Source organism: Gambusia affinis, linkage group LG01, assembly GCF_019740435.1.
Source record: "Gambusia affinis linkage group LG01, SWU_Gaff_1.0, whole genome shotgun sequence".
Lineage (NCBI taxonomy): Eukaryota > Metazoa > Chordata > Actinopteri > Cyprinodontiformes > Poeciliidae > Gambusia > Gambusia affinis.
In genome coordinates, this window is record NC_057868.1 from 4,089,701 (window position 1) to 4,108,483 (window position 18,783).

The following is an 18,783-nucleotide window of genomic DNA, read 5'->3' on the forward strand; positions in this document are numbered from 1 at the left end:
AATATACCCTGACTACAGCGCTGCTCTGTCGAAGAAACGCGCTGAATTTAACGGCGTTAAACACTCTACGAGAAGGGGATCAAGTTTCGCTTGCGTTATCCAGCTAACCTACAAGTCTTCCATAAGGAAAAAACCCTCGACTTCAACACTCCGGAAGAAGCACGAGCTTACTGCAATCAGCTGGTGGTTGGGGAAGAGGACCGACATGGTCTAGTCGGGTCGTGTGTACCTGTTGTGTGGTCACCTTCTTACTGCTTGGAAGACGCTCTGACACGTATGTGAACTCTTGCCAAAGTCTATTTTGGGTAATCTAATTGTTTTTGAGAATTTTGGATATTTTCTTTTTCTTTCTCTTTACCTATATACTTAACATAACTGAGTGTACATTAACGGTATGTTTAACGGTATGGCTTTACTTTAATTTTTAATACCGGAATGGTTTCAACTAATATAAACCATCCCTGGTAGGCTCTTCACTAGTTAAGAGAAGAGTGTGTATCGGAAGGTTCAGGAGTTAGAAGAGAACCTGCAGTCTGTCCATGTTCCGAGGACAGGCATAGGATATGTTCAGTTGGGGTTAAAGGGAGAATTATTTTTAAGAAGGGTGTGGGGTGGGTTTTTTTTGTTTTTTTTTTGGGGGGATGTTCATCATGCTTTTCATTTTTGAAGATGTCATATGTCGCACAAAATTGATAGTGTTAGGGCAGATATAGGTGTAACTCCAACACGTTTCATTACCTGGAACGTGAGAAGGATGAATGGGCCTAACAAGAGAGCAAAGATCTTCTCTCACTTAAAGAGACTGAACGCAGAAATAATATTTTTACAGGAAACTCATTTGAAAATAGCAGATCATTTCAGGCTTAAGAGGAATTGGATTGGACAGAGTTTCCACTCTAACTTTAATAATAAGGCACGAGGGGCAGCCATCCTGATCCACAAAAAAACATTGTTTACACCATCTCGGGTCATCTCTGACCCCCAGGGACGACTTGTGATAGTATCTGGGACGCTGTTTAACTCTCCTGTGATTCTATCTAGTATTTACGCCCCGAACTGGGATGATGTGGACTTTATACATAAACTCACTTCTCTTCTCCCAGACTTAAATAGACATAGTCTTATTCTATCGGGGGACTTCAACACGGTTATGGACCCAGCTATGGACCGCTCTAGCCCTAGAAACTTATCCCGCTCTAAAATGTCTCTTGCTCTTGGTGAGTTTGCTGATAAGGCAGGTTGGGTTGACCCATGGAGGTTCTTTAATCCTAACAAAAAAGAATTCTCCTACTTCTCACATGTTCACCACACATACAGTCGTATAAATTTTTTCCTCATTGACAAGACACTTCTCCCTTTTACAAAGAGAATTGAATACAATACTATTGTTGAATCTGACCATGCGCCGGTCTCCCTAGATATTTTGTTCTCTCAAAATGTCACACAACCAAGAGTTTGGAGATTAGACACATCTTTACTATCAGACAGTCATTTCTGTGAATTCATTAGTAAAGAAATAGATGAGTTCATATATTTTAACAAATCTGATTCCATATCCTGTTTGTTACTACGCAATAGCCAGCCCCGCCCTCTCCTCACAACTCCTCGGTCTGGCTACTGAACCAGTTCTCTGTCTAACAGGTCCGGAAAATCTCTAAGACCCGGGTCTTACCCTGAACAAGATCTATAAGAGATAATCTGTTTAAACTGGTGGCGGAAGAGACTCGTCTAGCACTAACTACCACCTATCCAGAAGTTATGACCCTTTTCAGTTAAGGAACAATCAACCGAGTAGCCCTCACAGCTGCATAGTTCCAATAACCACTTCTGTTAACGGTAGTTCTCTTCCTGTCGTAACGTGCACTTGGTAACGGCTAGATAATATTTAGTGACTAGGATTCAAATCACAGGGTCATTATTTTACTCTCACCAAAGGAAAGTCCGAAGCCACCACTTTACTGGAATCATGTATACTGATTTTACTATAAATAGAAGAACTTTAATTCAAATGACTCAATTAATTTCAATGTCCACAACCTAATCAGAATTTTTAAGATATATGTATTTATTAAGCAAGCTATAGCAGGGAAAATGACAGGCATACAGAATTTACTTGAGTTTACCATACAAAGAAAATCAATATAATTTAGATCAATTCAACCTTCACCTAACAACCTCCCTACACTGTCATCTGTCTATAAAATAAGGCTTTGGGGTGCGGCAATCTCATACCCCTCGGTGGTATTGGATCTTGGCAACAGAAGTCCTTGTGGTCCTTGGTCAGAGTCTTTATTCATGAACTTAAATCCTCCTTGGAACCGAAACAAAATGAACTGCCTGCTATATCCAGCTGAACAGCTTTTAGTCGATCCTTTGACTTTTGTTCAGTTCCCCAAGTCTGTTGCGATGTGATTTTGAGATCGCTGGGTCGAGTGCAGAGTTTAGAAATCCAATGAGGAACCAAGGCAGTGGGTCAGTGGAACTCGCCCTTTAGTCCGGCGTGAGGAGCTCCGTTGTCCTCCTTGTGAGGTGCTTTCCTTGGTTCCAGGGCGTAGTCCTCTGCTGGTCTTCTGGCCGCACTTGTGTCGAATCTCAGCGCCGGGGACGAAGAACCCCGTCTCTCCCTAGTTTCATGTTTTTATACTTTGCTACCTCCCCGGGGGAATACACCGAGAGAGGGAGAGAGAGAAAGACAAAGAACAGTTTGTGCGCAACCACATGGTTGCGCAACCTGACCCTTTGCATTCGTGTTTGTAACACCCGGGACTTTCCGAGAACAATAGACTCTAACTTGGGACATAATGACCCGTACTTATGAAAATTGCAATAGACTCTAACTTGGGACATAATGAGACATAATGACCCGTACTTATGAAACTATGTGCTGAAGTGCAACAGCGGTATTTTTCAACCTCCACACCCCAACCTTTCAACCTCCACACCCCAACCTTATACTTCTTCTTTTCCTGTACTCACTTTAATCATAAAAGTTCCGACTTGAAAATCATATAAAATATTAGTACATTAGATGATTTGATCCTAGTTTCTTGTTACAACATTAATATATCACAGAATACATCTCTCATATAAAGAATACACAGTAAGTAATCATTTTCAATCAACATACAGGGCTGTGGCAATCTTCTAGGCTTTTTATGATCCGTTTTTTCTGCATGAGCCTGGACAGATCTCATATTTACATTACCAGATTTCTTGACAATCCCCATTCATATTGTGGGAAGCACTTAAAGTAGTTATAAGAGGGAAGATAATTTCTTATTCTATTTCACGGAGTAAAGAAAGAAAGCAAAAAGCAAACGATCTCTTAGTATCATTAAAACAAATTGACCAACAATATTCTACTACTCCAACACCCGACTTATATAAGGAAAAGGTTACATTGGTGACCCAATATGATCTTTTGTCTACAGAAATAACTGAAAAATACCAACTTTGGTTAAAACGACAATATTATGAACATGGGGATAAGGCAGGCCGTCTTTTGGCCTATCAGCTTAAATGTAAATCAGCGTCCCGTCTAATACCTCAGATACGTAATACTCCACAATCCTTTACCGTAGGGTAAAGGATTGTGGAGTATTACGTATCTGAGGTATTAGACGGGGTCTACACCCAATAGAGATAAACAACACCTTTAAGGATTTTTATTCTAAACTATACACATCTTGTCCCCCGCAAGATAAATCCAAAATGATTGGCTTTTTAGATAATATTGATATACCACAAGTAGATACACAAGTCAAAGGCAGCCTTGAGGAAGCCATAAAGCTACAAGAGATTATAGATTCCATTCATAAAATGCAGAATGGCAAATCACCTGGACCTGACGGTTATACCGTTGAGTTTTATAAAAAAATTTCTCTTCAACTTGCTCCCCTGTTACTTGAAATGTTTAATCACTCATTTAATCAGAACCATTTACCACAAACCCTAACAGAGGCTTCCATTTCACTTCTTTTAAAGCCAGGCAAAGACCCAAATGATTGTGGCTCATATCGACCTATATCTTTGCTTAATGTTGATGTCAAAGTTTTAGCCAAACTGCTAGCATCAAGGTTAGAGAATGTTGTACCCAACATCGTCTCAACAGACCAAACTGGTTTTATAAAGGGTCGTCAGCCTTTTACAAATATTCGCAAACTTTTAAATGTCCTCTATTCCCCTGTGTCTGGGGAGATTCCTGAAATAGTTGCCTCTCTGGACGCGGAAAAGGCATTTGACAGACTCACAAACCCTCCTATCACGTTACCACCTGAATTTCATTCTATTGCTGCCTGCAACCAGTTTTCCAGTTTCTTTTCAGAGAAAATTAAAAAAATCAGAGGATTAATCTGCACATCCACTATAAAGTCAGTACCAACACTGAACCCAAACAAAACAAATGCAAGAGAAATGACCCAATTTCAACTCCTTAATTATAAAACCCTAGAGGAAATTATAAGTCACTTAAGCTCCAGTTCTTGCTGTCTGGATGTCCTACCCACACATTTCTTTAACCTTCCTCTGGTGTTAGCTTTCTGCTGCCATCTGTAGTGTTAGCGGGTCATTTTGGACCCGTGTATTAAATCAGCCATAAAATACCCTAAAAACAATCTTTTATCATCCAATGTTTTCTTAACTCTTGTTTAGCTGGTTGGGCTCCCTTATCCATGAAAAGATTGGTATTAATATTTTTTTGTGGCCCCCTGGGCCTTTGTTTTAACAGGCATACCCCTCGTTTTCAATGTCTAAAAAGTGGTCAAATGAACCTTAAGAGTAGAAGGCAACAAAATAATCAGTTGTTCTGTTACCTGAGTGTAACTGAGAGATACTAAAACAAATTTTTTAAATGTTCAACAAAAAAAAGATTTTAATTTTAATATTATCAAATATAGTGACATCTATGGTGTTTCGGGTCATTTTGGAGCCGTATATATTTGCTTCAAGAAAAGGGCAAAAACAAGTCTTTTTTTCCCACACAATAGAACTTTAATACAATATTTAACAATATGAAAAACAGAACAGTCATAAATAATAATAAATTACAATAAAACAAAGATTTGCAAATAAATAAACAAAAACCAATCGAGAAAATCACATCAAAAGAAATCAAGTACTTGTTCTATCAATACTCTGTGCAAAGAACATGCCTGTGTGTGTATGTGTGTGTTTAGATGCATGTGTTGCAAAAAGTGACACTTTTAGTGTGTTCTTTGCAGATATATTTGTTGCAGGTGAAGCACACTATGTAGGTTTTTCTGTCCATATTGCTAGGGCAGACCTGACACCTCTTTCTTTTTGAGCGAGGTGGTCCCACTGGCATTGTGGATGTGGATGTGGATGGAGTGCTTGAGGCAGGGCTGGCTGATGAGGGGGAAGGTGATGCTGATGCTCTTCTTGTTGCTGTGGATGTGGATGGCGTGTTTGGTGACCACTGCAGCTGTCTGACCAAGTCTGCAGCAGCTGGGTCTCGGGGCACCCGTTCCCGTTGCTCAATGTGCGGCTTGACAAGGGAATTCCCGAGCTCCTCAAGAAACATTCTCCGCTTGGTATTTTGGGTTGAGTTCCACCCTTGGTGAATATGGGTCCACACCACAAATGCATTGTATGCAGACACATTGAGGATGTTGTAAAACACAACCATTGGCCATCTCCTGGTCATTCGCTGGCAAGTGTAGGTGGCAGTCAGCTTGTCCAGATTGTCAACTCCTCCTTTGTTTTTGTTGTAGTCCAGGATGATTATGGGCTTTTTGTCACTTCCTGATGACACAGCAGCATCTTTGTGAAGAGTGGACATCAGTATCACATTTCGTCGTTTTTTTGGACAGTATGAAACAACAGTGGTGGTATCTGTGAAAACAAATTTGGAGGAAAGTGGAGCCCTGTCCTTCACCAGCAACATTTCAGTGGGCAGCTCAGGTTTATTTTTTTTTACGGTGCCCACCATGGTGAGTTTCCTCCTGAGAAGTTCTTGTCCAAGGTCATAGCTGGTAAAAAAATTGTCACAAGTGATGTTGTGACCCTGCAGTCCAGTAGTCAAATCGAGGACTACACGTTTTCCTTGGTTTTTTTCCGGGATGCCGCTTGCAGATTTGCCTGTGTAAATCTGTAGGTTCCACGCATAGCTTGTTTTAGCATCACAGGCTGCCCAGATTTTTATGCCATATTTGCCTGGCTTGCTGGGCATGTATTGCCGGAACGGGCATTTTCCTCGGAAAGGGAGAAAACGTTCATCCACTGTCACCTCTGGCCCTGGGTTGAACATCAGTGGAAGGAGTTGCACCCATCTCTCCCAAACATCCCTGATGGGAGCAAGCTTGTCAGATTTTGCTCTGGTGTCTCGATTGTCAAATCTGAGGACTCTTGAGATCATCTGAAAGGTCTGAAGAGACATTGTTGCCCGGAAAATATTTCTGCCCGTTGATGCATCCCAGAGACTCTCAGTTGCCTCATTGCTTGATCTGTAAACTCCAGCAAGGAGGAGAACACCAATGTAGGTATCCAGGTACGTCTCATCAATGTCTTTCCACGTGTTGCCATGGACTTTTTTCCCCTCCAGCTTTGTCATAGCAATTATGACTTTTTTTAGTGACAATGGCAAAAAAAAAGATCAAAGCACGTCTTGATGTCACTTACTCTTGTCACAGCAAACCTCGTGACCCCAGGGGTCATTTTGATGATGTTTGCAGCAGCTGTCCTTCCATGCACATCAGGAGGAACTGTGTTCCAACGGATGTTGCCACTTTTGGATTGGAATGATTCAGCAGGAGCAGCTTCAGCACCAGTGACCTCCTCTTCAGACTGATCAGTTGTGTCTGTTTCTTCCAATTGGTACTCCACATCATCTTCGTTCTCAGAGGCCTGCTCATTTCCATCGCTAAAATCCTGTGTGTCCTCTGCCTCATTTGCAGCAAAGATGTGATCCAAAGCTTCATTTACAGTTAATCTTCTCCTCATTGTTGCATCCTGTGAATTGGAGATGTGTACTCTGCAAGTCACCACCTCTACACTCAAAAGGCTTGACAAGCCTGGACATGTCTCCCTTTGTTTGTTCTTGCAAAAAGGCAAAGAGAAAAGCCCCTAAATGAAGCTCAAGTGGTTGGAGGAAGAGGCTGTTGGTTGACTGTGTGTTCATGATTTAATTTTGGGCATTTTTTATTGTTTTATAATAGAAAATTTTAACCGGGTCACAAATGACCCGAACACCACAAAAGTCATTTTTTTCACCAGAGCACTTTATAATTTAGTAAAAAAAATAAATAAATTTTACTTTGTTTAAATGGAAGTCCCTGACAAAGTAAAAAAGTTTCAACTCAAAAAACAAATGTATGAAGTGCTTTTATGCATGTTAAAACTCAAAACGGGTCCGTCGGGACCCTAACACCATAGGAAGGTTAAGAAAGTTCTGCCTGTTGTTGCTATTGATCTGATCCAAATAGTAAATTCATCACTCTCATCAGGCGTTTTCCCCCAGGATTTGAAAACGGCAGTAATCAAACCACTGATAAAAAAGAACAATCTAGACAAATCACTACTGCAGAATTACAGGCCGATCTCCAACCTCCCATTCATCAGCAAAGTTATTGAAAAAGTTGTGTGTAAACAGTTAAATAGCTTCCTAATGATAACCAACCGCTTTGACTCCTTCCAATCTGGTTTCCGGTCTCACCACAGCACAGAAACTGCCCTCGTAAAAGTGTTCAATGACATCCATATAAATATGGACTGTGGGAGAACCACAGTGCTGGTTCTGTTGGACCTCAGTGCAGCTTTTGACACTGTTGACTATGAAATATTACTGAATCGACTGGAGAGTTGGGTCGGACTCTCCGGTCCAGTGCTTAACTGGTTTGAATCGTACATAAAGAACAGGGATTTCTTTGTTTCAATTGGAAACTTCTCATCAAAGAGGTCAAAGGTCACATGTGGGGTACCCCAAGGTTCAATCCTAGGACCCCTCTTATTCAATATCTATATCCTTCCACTAGCTCAGGTTGTAACAGGAAATAATATTAGCTACCATAACTATGCAGATGACACACAGCTCTACATTACGATGTCACCAGGAGACTCAGAACCCATCCAATCACTGAACAGATGCTTAGAACAGATAAATGTGTGGATGTGCCAAAACTTCCTCCAGCTGAACAAAAACAAAACTGAAGTTATTATTTTTGGACCTAAAGAGGAACGATCTAGAGTCGGTTCACAGCTTCAGTTATTACAACTAAAAACCAGTGATCAGGCCAGAAACCTGGGAGTAGTGATGGACTCTGACCTGAACATTCAGAGCCACGTAAAGACAGTCACAAAGACAGCCTTCTATCACCTGAAGAACATTTCCAGGATTAAAGGACTAATGTCTCAGCCAGATCTAGAGAAACTCATCCATGCATTTATCTTCAGTCGTATTGATTATTGAAACAGCGTCTTCACAGGTCTGTCCAACAAATCAATCAAACAGCTGCAGCTGATCCAGAATGCTGCTGCTCGTGTTCTCACTAAAACCAGGAAGTTAGAGCACATAACACCAGTTTTAAAGTCTCCACTGGCTCCCTGTAGCTCAAAGAATATACTTTAAAATACTGTTGTTAGTTTATAATTCACTGAATGGTTTAGCACCACAATACATTAAAGATCTGCTGTTGTATCAACCTTCCAGACCTCTCAGGTCTTCTGGTTCTGGTTCTGCTCTGCACCCCCAGAACCAGAACCAAACGAGGAGAAGCGGCATTTAGCATCTATGCACCAAAAATCTGGAACAAACTTCCAGAAAACTGTAAAACAGCTGAAACACTGACTTCCTTTAAATCTCAACTAAAAACCCACTTGTTTAGAGTTGTATTCGAAACGTAATCAATTGCAAATTTATTGACGGAATCTGACTATGTTGTGTTTTTATTGTTGATTCTATGTTGCATTGTATTTTTGTGTTTTATTTGATGTAAAGCACTTTGAAATGCCTTGCTACTGAAATGTGCTATACAAATAAAGTTTGATTGATTGATTGATTGATTTGACCGAGTGGAATTTAATTATTTGTTTACCATACTGGAAAAATTTGGCTTTGGTTTAAATTTTATAACCTGGATACGCCTGTTATACACATCACCCAAAGCATCTGTTCTTACAAATAAGATATCTTCCCATTTATTTTCTCTCTCAAGGGACACACGCCAGGGTTGCCCTCTAAGCCCACTCTTATTTGCATTAGCTATTGTTGAGGAAAAATGATTATTTTTAGTGCTTAATACAGTTAATCTTACGCCATGTGTAAAAGGTATATTGAACATTCTTATTTTGAACAAATTTCTTAATTTTGAACAGGTTTGTGTTAAGGATTTTAAACTAAACTATTCAATCGGTAAGTGTTCAGAAACAGGAACCAAATGCAGATCAAAAGGGGATCTCTCTGTGAGGCTCCTGCTGTAACCAGAGGTCAGGAGGCCATAAAATTAGCATCTACTGCAGGACAGAAGCCTGTTTGGTTCACAGAACATCAAAAGTCTTCCAACCAACATCTGGGATGGTATAAAACTGAGTACAACACAGAATGTTGAAACCATTAACATTTAATTTCTAAGACATTTTTCTAAGTATTAATAGCAGGTTTTTAATGAAGATTGTATTATCTAAGTTTAGAACTACTAATCTAGTAAATGATGAATGTATTTGAAAATTGTACTATCTGTGACAATATCTGAATCAAATAGAAATTGTTTGAATGTTATGTTTCATAGGTTAAGAAAAGCAATTGTACCTCATTTTGTACTGTTGATTTTATGTGTTATTTTTGGTAAGGACTCACTTGGAGATGCTGGATGCAGCAGAGCAAAACTGGGTTTTGTGAAGGTAACCTTTCCTTGAACCAAATTACTGGATTTAGCTTTGTTAAGGAGAAGATAACGGGAGACACTCCGAATTTCACAGGTATCTGTGAAGTCTTATTTTATGGTTTTATTTGCCCAGGTGGCCCTAGAGCCCAGAAACCCAGGATGCAGCTGCTTGCTCTTTTGTCCTATCAGAGAGCAAATGGCCTTTGATCTTGGCGTGAAATTAAGGGAAGTTCTAAGTTTTTCTGAGTGTCCAAGGTAGCTTCTGGTTGGTTAACCAGAGGTACGCCTTAATTGAATATATTAAAAAGGAAAGACACACCTTCCCTATAAGAGTTCATGCACAATAATAATTCAGATGGCTGCCATTATTTTGCCTTTTTGGCATCAGCTTTCTCCTAAGACATGTCTTTGCCTCTTTCTCTATCTTTTCTTTTTCTATTTCTTTTTGTCTCAGGTAATGAATCTATATCTCTGTTGTTCTGCAGTTTTGTTGTTAATTCATACGCTGCTTTGTGTGGGATAAAACTCTGTAATTCTGTGACGTCATCAAGGACTGTTGTTTTCTTGTTGCCGCATGCCGCCCGCTGAGAGGACCTGGGATCAGAGGAAGAGTGAGCCAAGCTTTTTTTAAATTAAGCTAATTTAAAATACTCTTCCTTAACACTATCGAGCCTTTATCAATAAAATTAAGAACAACCCCCAATTTTCTCGGTATTCGTAGGTTTGATACCGAACATAAAATTTCTTTATATGCCGATGACTTACTTTTGTATATTTCTGACCCAGTGTCATCTATTCCTACTATTGTCAATATTCTTAATGACTTTGGAAGTTTTTCAGGTTATAAATTAAACTATTCTAAAAGTGAATGCTTCCCAATTAACTACCTAGCCCTTCAGCTACCAGACAATGCGTTCCCCTTTCACATATCAAAGTCCGGTTTTAAATATTTAGGCATACACATCACCCGTACGTTCTCTGATCTCTATGGAAAGAATTTCAAACCTCTCCTGCTTAAATTGGAGGCTGATTTTCAAAGATGGTCCGGTCTCTACTTATCTCTTCCGGGTAGAATTAACTGCATAAAAATGAATGTATTACCCCGCTTTTTGTATTTGTTTCAGTGTCTTCCAATATTTCTGTCTAGGTCTTTTTTCCAGTCTTTAAATAAATTATTCTCCTCTTTTCTCTGGGCAAATAAAAATGCTAGAGTTCGCAGAGAGTTTCTAGAAAGGCCCAGAGATAAAGGTGGTCTGGCTTTACCTAATATGAGAAACTATTACTGGGCATCTATCCAAAAATTATATATTGGTATCAAAGCCCGTTGGATTGGTGTAGATTGAAGCAAACTCCTGCACCTCTTCCTCTCTCTCTGCTTTGGTCACTACAGGATTACCACTTTCACCCTCTAAATTCACCCATAATCCTGTAGTATCTTCCTCTCTTAGGATATGGATACAATTCAGACAACATTTTAATCTAAAAGAATTTTCTATATATAGCCCTATTTGTAACAATCACCTTTTCCCGGCTGCCAGGATGGATCACACCTTCGCTCAATGGAGGAGAAATGGTTTGGAAACTTGTGACCATTTTTATATAGATGGTGTTTTGCTAAACTTCACTGACCTTTCGGCCAAATTCCAATTACAAAAAACTGATCTTTTCAGATATTTCCAGGTACGTCATTTTATTCAAAGTCAAAGTCCAGCATTTCCGGCCTCTCCAGCGGACTCGGGGCTTGAGAGGATTTTGCGTAACTCTTTGTGTCTCAGGAGTCACATTGCAAACATCTCAAATATCATAACATCTCTTCAGGAAACAACACTAGATGAGCTTAGAATTGCATGGTCTGAAGAACTTGGTTCTGTTATTTCTGAACATTTCTGGGAACGTGCTCTGAAAAGAATCAATGGAACATCGTCCTTAGCCTTATAGAGTTAAAAGTCCTCCATAGAACTTACTATACCAAATCTAAACTTTCAAGAATTTATAAGGACATTGATGACAGGTGTGAGCGGTGTCATTCTGCTCCAGCAAATATGACCCATATGTTTTGGAATTGCCCGAAACTAATCGAATTTTGGTCATCCATCTGTAAAACACTGAATGAAGCATTTAATACCAAAATCAAACCGTTTGCAGGAATGGCCATCTTTGGAGTATTGTTTGAGGAGCACATGCTATCCACTGATCAAATGAATGCGTTCGCCTTTGCTTCCTTGGTAGCTCGTAGACTTATAGTTTTACTCTGGAAATCATCTGAACCACCTAAAGTCTCTGTCTGGCTCACTGATTTAATGTTTCTCTTGAAATTAGAAAAAATTAAATACTTTATTAGAGGCTCCACAAGACAATTCCACAGGGTGTGGGACCCTATGATGGAGTACTTTAAAAATCTTAAAAATATAGAGTTACCTCCATAAGCCTATGGAGCCCTGGGATGTAGATGTGTGTGTGTATATGTGCATGTATGTATATATATATATGTATATGTATATATATAATATAATTGATGATGTCCAATTGTTGTATTATTGACATGTAATGTCCCCCGTTGTCCCCCCCCCTCCTTTTTTTTTTCTCTTTCTTCTTCTTTCTCTTTCCTGTTGAATGTGGGTGGGTGGGTGGGGTTTGGTTGTTAAAAGATAAAACAAATTCAATTCATGTTACTGTATTTTTATGCACCTTACTTTGTACTTTTTTGAATAAATAAATATATATATATATATATAAAAAAAAAGAATTGTTAATTAATAATATTGACATCACGTGGTGGAACCACATTGTGGTGATGTGGGAATCCGATCGATAGTGTTGAGTCAATAGAGGAGCAGAGATTTCCAACAGTGTTACTGTTCGTGATTTACTGACCTGTTTGCATGTGGAATAGAGACTGAAAACATTTCAATTACTGCATGTTTTTGTTTTCTTGTCTGTCTCCTCTCAACTGCTCAGATCTGAACACTAACTTATAAAAATCCAACATGGTGGCATGCTCTGGGAAATTCAGTTATTTCTTGATCTTGCTCCTTTCTGAACCATTGGCACTGATCCACCAAATCAAAAAGAGAAAAAGCTAAACACGAGTTGGGATCTGGATTTCTCTTTTACATTTCCAACAAATTTGCTTTTAACTGTTGTGGCTGCATATTGTTCTGCAGAAGTACTGTGGCTGAGGAGTGTTGATTAGGAATATTTAATGGCCTCCACACATTCAATTATCAGGAGCCTGCTCCACCAGTCGATACTCGTCCTCTCATTAATGGCCCAGAACTGATTACCAAGGACAGAGAAAGAAACTGGAACCTTTTACTTTATTCAGAGCACTAATTAAATCTTACTAGGTGCTCAAAACTTTCCAAACATTTCACCAGCACAGGTGCCTAAACATAACGGCAGACTTTGTGACTTGTCTGTGGCTGATGCTAGACTGCACATATTTATGAAGCCATCAGACCAACAATGAATGTTCCCTACAAACAGCAGAGCTCAAATTGCAGAAATGTGGAGCAAAAGGAGAAAACATCCTGTGATGAATATTGATAAAGCTTTGTCTACTTTGTTTTGTTCTCTTTGCTGAACAGAGCATGAAGTAAATAAATGCCACTACGCCTTTGCCTTTCAAGTCAGGGATGTGGTGCTCTTTCTTATTTCTTTCTATTCTGAGTGGAATTACAGAAAAAACTGAAAAACATTTGCTACATTGAGCTTTTCTTCTGCAGCCTGGATCAAATAATTCTCCTCTCATCCCCTCAGAAAAAAACTTTCATTTAAAGGCTGGAGTCGGCAGGCTGCAGTGATGATTGCTGTTTCATTTCAGCTTTAGTTTTTCCACCAACAGCAGTAGAGGACTCACAGTAAACACTCATTTAAACTGTTTGCTTTTGAACACTAATGGCTTGTGTCTAAGGCAGGGGTCTCAAACTCCTGTCCTCGGGGGCCGCTGTCCTGCAACTTTTAGATGTGGCTCTGCTGCACCACACCTGAATAGAATAATTAGGTCATTAGCAAGGCTCTGGAGAACTGATCTACACAAGGAGAAGGTAATTAAACCATTTCATTCCAGTGTTTTGTACCTGTGGCACATCTAAAAACTGTTTGTACTTGTCAAGTGGCGTGAACTTTTACATAAAAAAACTGTTAATGAGTGAATCCGTTTAATATCCCACATTACATTATCCCACCAGCAGCAGCAACTTATTAAACCACTTTTTGTCACAAACATGAGTTTTAAGATATTTAAGATAAAAAATCTGTTTTACTTAAAAAAAAAAAACTAAAAAAAAATCAACAAAGTGAGCAAACTATCAGCTTTCTATGTTTTCTGTGAATGTTTGATCAGAGAAACAAATAACTTTTTGAATGCAATGTTCTCCTATTTGTCCTGTTTTGAAGAGAAATGTCAGATAATCCTCAGGATCAAGGCATATTTGTTCCTCAGGGAAGCAGGAAGTGATGTCCTCTTGCTGGGTGTTGCGTAATGCAACAGGTGGCGCTGTGCAGCCTCCATCCATCCATCCATCCATCCATCCATCCATCCATTTTCTGTTCACCCTTGTCCCTAATGGGGGTCAGGAGGGTTGCTGGTTCCTCTCCAGCTACCTTCCAGGCGAGAGGCGGGGTCACCCTGGACAGGTCACCAGTCTGTCGTAGGGCAACACAGAGACATACAGGACACACAACCATTCACACACACTCACACCTAAGGAGAATTTAGAGAAACCACCTAACCTGACATTCATGTTTTTGGACTGTGGGAGGAAGCCGGAGAACCCGGAGAGAACCCACGCATGCACAGGGAGAACGTGCAAACTCCATGCAGAAAGACCCAGGACCTTCTTGCTGCAAGGCAGCAGCTCTACCAACTGCGCCACTGTGCAGCCCACCCAATCAACTTATCAAAGAAAAAGAACAGAAAAAAAAAGCAGCGTCTGGCTGCTGCGTTATCTGCAGAGTCCCAAGGTCTTGCATGTTGTGCAAATTTCGCTCACTTGGATTGGCCTGAAGCCTTTTCTATATGTATGAGCTCTCCAAACCATGTCAGTGGTGACATTGATTTTAATCAGTGTCCTGTTTAATTTATAATGAGTATGCCCCAAACTCAGCTTTATTATTTTAGATATAAAATGCAGTTTTCTCTGTTCACTCTGAGCTTTATATAAGTAAAAGAAAAATAAATAAAGATAGTTCTACTGGATATAAGCAACTGGAGAAAAATGGAAAAGAGAACAAGTTGCTACATCATTATAGAATATAAGCTTATGGATGACATCTGTGTTTTTCTTGGATGTGTATGTTTGGGAGGTAAGAGTTAGCACTGGATTGGCTTTATTGGCTTTGTTAATGCTCTCACTATATAATGAAGGTGGCATTTCACCTGTGTAGATGCTTTGCTGCTCATCCTCACTAGTGGATCAGAACCAGTGACCCAGAATCCTTGCTCTCTCTCCTCACCTCACTTTGGTTCTGTTGTACTGAAGACTTCATTTTCCAGAGAAGTTTTGACCAGAACTTTGGGCTGATTCCAGATCTCGATTTATTTTTGTGAATCTTTGAGCTGCTGGTACCAATATTAGCTCTCTTTTACAACTATTTTTCAAGGAAATCTAGGCGTAAATTCAAGCTGCGAGACTCTCTTCAGCCTAATGGCATCATCAAAATACTACACCTCCACCTCAGCCAACCAGCAACGGATTGTCACTCCACCCCAGCCAATCACCATGCAAGAGCGCCTTCAAAAGGCCAAACAACCACGGATCCACCTGTTTCAGCCGTGTTTCGACCCACCTCCTGTGTAGAGGGGTGAAAAACAAGTTATTAGTAAATAAAAACTAAGAAGTAAGAAAATAGGCACCCCAACATTATTTTTCATTTTGTATCTTTAATTTTTGTAATAAGCTATATAGTTTTATTTAATTTAGTCTAGAGCCAGGCCTGGAAGGGGGGCACGATGGTGAGTGCCTCGTGGGCGGGCTTTTACCCATGGAGCCCGGCCGGGCACAGCCCAAAGAGGAAACATGGGCCCCCTCTCCCATGGGCCCACCACTCGTGAGAGGGGCCAAAGGGGTAGGGTGCATTGTGTGATGGGTGGCGGCCGAGGGAGGGGACCCTGGCAGTCCGATCCTCGGTTGCGGAAGCTGGCTCTTGGGACGTGGAATGTCACCTCTCTGGTGGGGAAGGAGTCAGAGCTAGTGTTAGAGGTCAAGAGGTTCCGGCTAGAAATAGTCGGTCTCACCTCGACGCATGGCACGGGTTCTAGAACCAGTCTCCTTGAGAAGGGCTGGACATACTTCCACTCTGGAGTTGCCCAAGGTGAGAGGCGTCGGGCAGGAGTGGGCATACTTGTTGCTCCCCATCTCGGTGCCTGTACTTTGGGGTTTAAACTGGGGAAGGAGAGGGTAGCCTCCCTCCTCGTATGGGTGGGGGGACGAATCCTGGCTGTTTGGGCTTAGGGGCCGAACAACAGTTAAAAAGCTCCTCGGTGGCAGGGCCCTGGGGTGGATGAGTTTTGCCCGGACTTCCTTTAAGCTCTGGATGTTGTAGGGTTGTGTTGGCTGACGCAACTCCCCAATGTTGCATGAACATCGCGGGCAGTTCCCCCAGATTGGCAGACTTGGGTGGTGATCCCCCTGTTCAAAATGGGGACTGCAAGTTGTGTTCCAATTATAGGGGGTCTCACTCTTAAGCCTCCCTGACAAGGTCTATTCTGGGGTTCTGGAGAGGAGGGTCCGTTGGATAGTCGAACCTCAGATTCAGTGTGGTTTTCATCCTGGTCATGGAACACTGGACCAGCTCTATACCCTCAGCAGTGTCTGGAGGGTGCATGGGAGTTTGCCCAACCGGTCTACATGTGTTTTGTGGACTCAGGGAGCCCTGTGGGGGTTCTCCGGGAATATGGGGTACCGGGCCCTTTGTCACCAATTCTGTTCATTACTTTCCTGGACGAAATTTCTAGGCGCAGCCAAGATGTTAAGGGGATCTGTTTTGGTGGCCTTAGGAATGCATATCTGCTTTTTTTGTGGATGATGTGGTTCTATTGGCTTCATCAGGTCGTGATCTGCATCTCTCGCTGGAGCGGTTCACAACCGAGTGTGAAGTGGCCGGGAAGAGGATCAGTGCCTCCAAATCCGAGGCCATGGCTTGAGCCAAAAAAGGGTAGAGTGCTTTCTCAAGGTTGGGGCGGGGGGCTGTCCTGCCCCAAGTGGAGGAGTTCAAGTATCATGGGATCTTGTTCACAAATGAGGGAAGAAGGGAGCAGGAGATTGACAGGTGGATTGGCGCAGCGTCTGCCATGAAGCGGACACTGTCGTGGTGAAGAGAGAGTTGAGTCAAAAAGCGAAGCTCTCAAATTACTGGTCGAGCTACATTCCCACCCTCATCTATGGTTATGAGCTTTGGGTGATGACGGAAGGAACAAGATTGCAGATAAAAGCGGCCGATATAGGTTTTCTTCGTAGGGTGTTTGGGCTCTCCTTTAGAGATAGGGTGAGAAGCTCAGTAATCCGGGAGGGACTCGGAGTAGAGCTGCTGCTCCTTCACATCGAGAGGGGCCAGTTGAGGTGGCTCGGGCATCTGGTCAGGATGCCTCCTGGATGCCTCCCTGGTGAGGTGTCCGGGCACAACCCACCAGAAGAAGGTCCCGGGGAAGACACACTGGAGGGACTATGTTTCTCGGCTGGCCTGGGAACGCCTTGGGATTTCCCCGGAAGAGCTGGAACAAGTGGCTGAGGAGAGGGAAGTCTGAGCCTCCCTTCTGAAGCTGCTAACCCTGCGACCCGACCCCGGAGAGAGTGGATAAAAATGGATGGATGGAGAAAGAGTTTTTTAAAGTTTTTCTTAGCTTACAGTGTGACTTAATTATATTTATTTAATCAGGTGAAAAATTAAATAAATCAGTCACTTTAATGTATTAAACAGTACTATTAGTATTGTTCACCAATGTCTGAAAACAACTAAAAGGAAGTGTGTGAATTAGCAAAAAACCTGAAAAATAAAAATGATGCATCAGAAAAAGTGAGCCTGTCAGTCACAGTGATGGATTATTGCTAATTACACGGCAGCCCATGCTGGGCCTTTACTCAGACACACTGAAACCTGGTTTCCAACATGGTTTCCAACCTGGATCACTGGCTGAGCCCAGCTGCAGGAGAGCAAACCCTTCTCCCAGCAGTCAAACTCTCCCTCTAGTGACACCACCCTGTACTGCAGTTTGTTTTCCATAATGCACAAACATTAGGAGGTCTAAATAACACCAAGACCTAAAGGTAAAAAAACACCCTGAAAAAGTTTTCCTGTATTTTTCCAACAAAGTACAATGCACTGTCTTTATATGGAGAAGGCCCTCAGTCATTTTTTCTGTGGTGCTACACTGTTGTCGCAGACCTTGGCCCCAACCGATACGTCATCATAAAAGCCATTGAGGGAAAAAGCTGACAACACAGCAGCACACACGGGGGATCTCTACATCTGCTAAAAAAGTGCACATTCACTGGTCAAGGAATCTGGGGAATGTGAGCATGAGGGTTGGTGAGTTATAGTTTTGGTCTTTATGCAGCCAGAAAGCTTTGGCACTCTCTCGAGATACACGAGCCTCTTCTGTGCTTTGCTTCTTTTTGTGTAGCAGATAGTGAAGTAAGTGCACCTAGACATTGGATCATTTGGGCACTGCACTCAAAAAAACTACTTGGTTATTTCTTATAACTGTTTGACTGCTGCATTTTTGCTGTTGGGACTGAAATTGGAAAGCTTTTAGTTTTTTTTGACCATACTTTGTGGAAGAAACCTTATCTTTCTTCACAGACTGCCATGTAAAACTAAACAACCTCACAAATGAAATAAAGCACTGTTAGGTGGCAAAAGGATGCTGCATAATAATATTCTTGCTAGCTAGTTATGTTACACTAGGAACATCTTTGTTCACTTAAAACAGGTGCCACCAAGCATT

At 41.3% G+C, this 18,783-nt stretch overlaps 1 pseudogene; it reads right to left on the bottom strand.

Moving 5' to 3' along the window:
• Nucleotides 1-5,270: 5,270 nt before the first annotated feature.
• LOC122838223 lies at nucleotides 5,271-6,957 on the bottom strand (annotated as a pseudogene).
• Nucleotides 6,958-18,783: the final 11,826 nt, after the last annotated feature.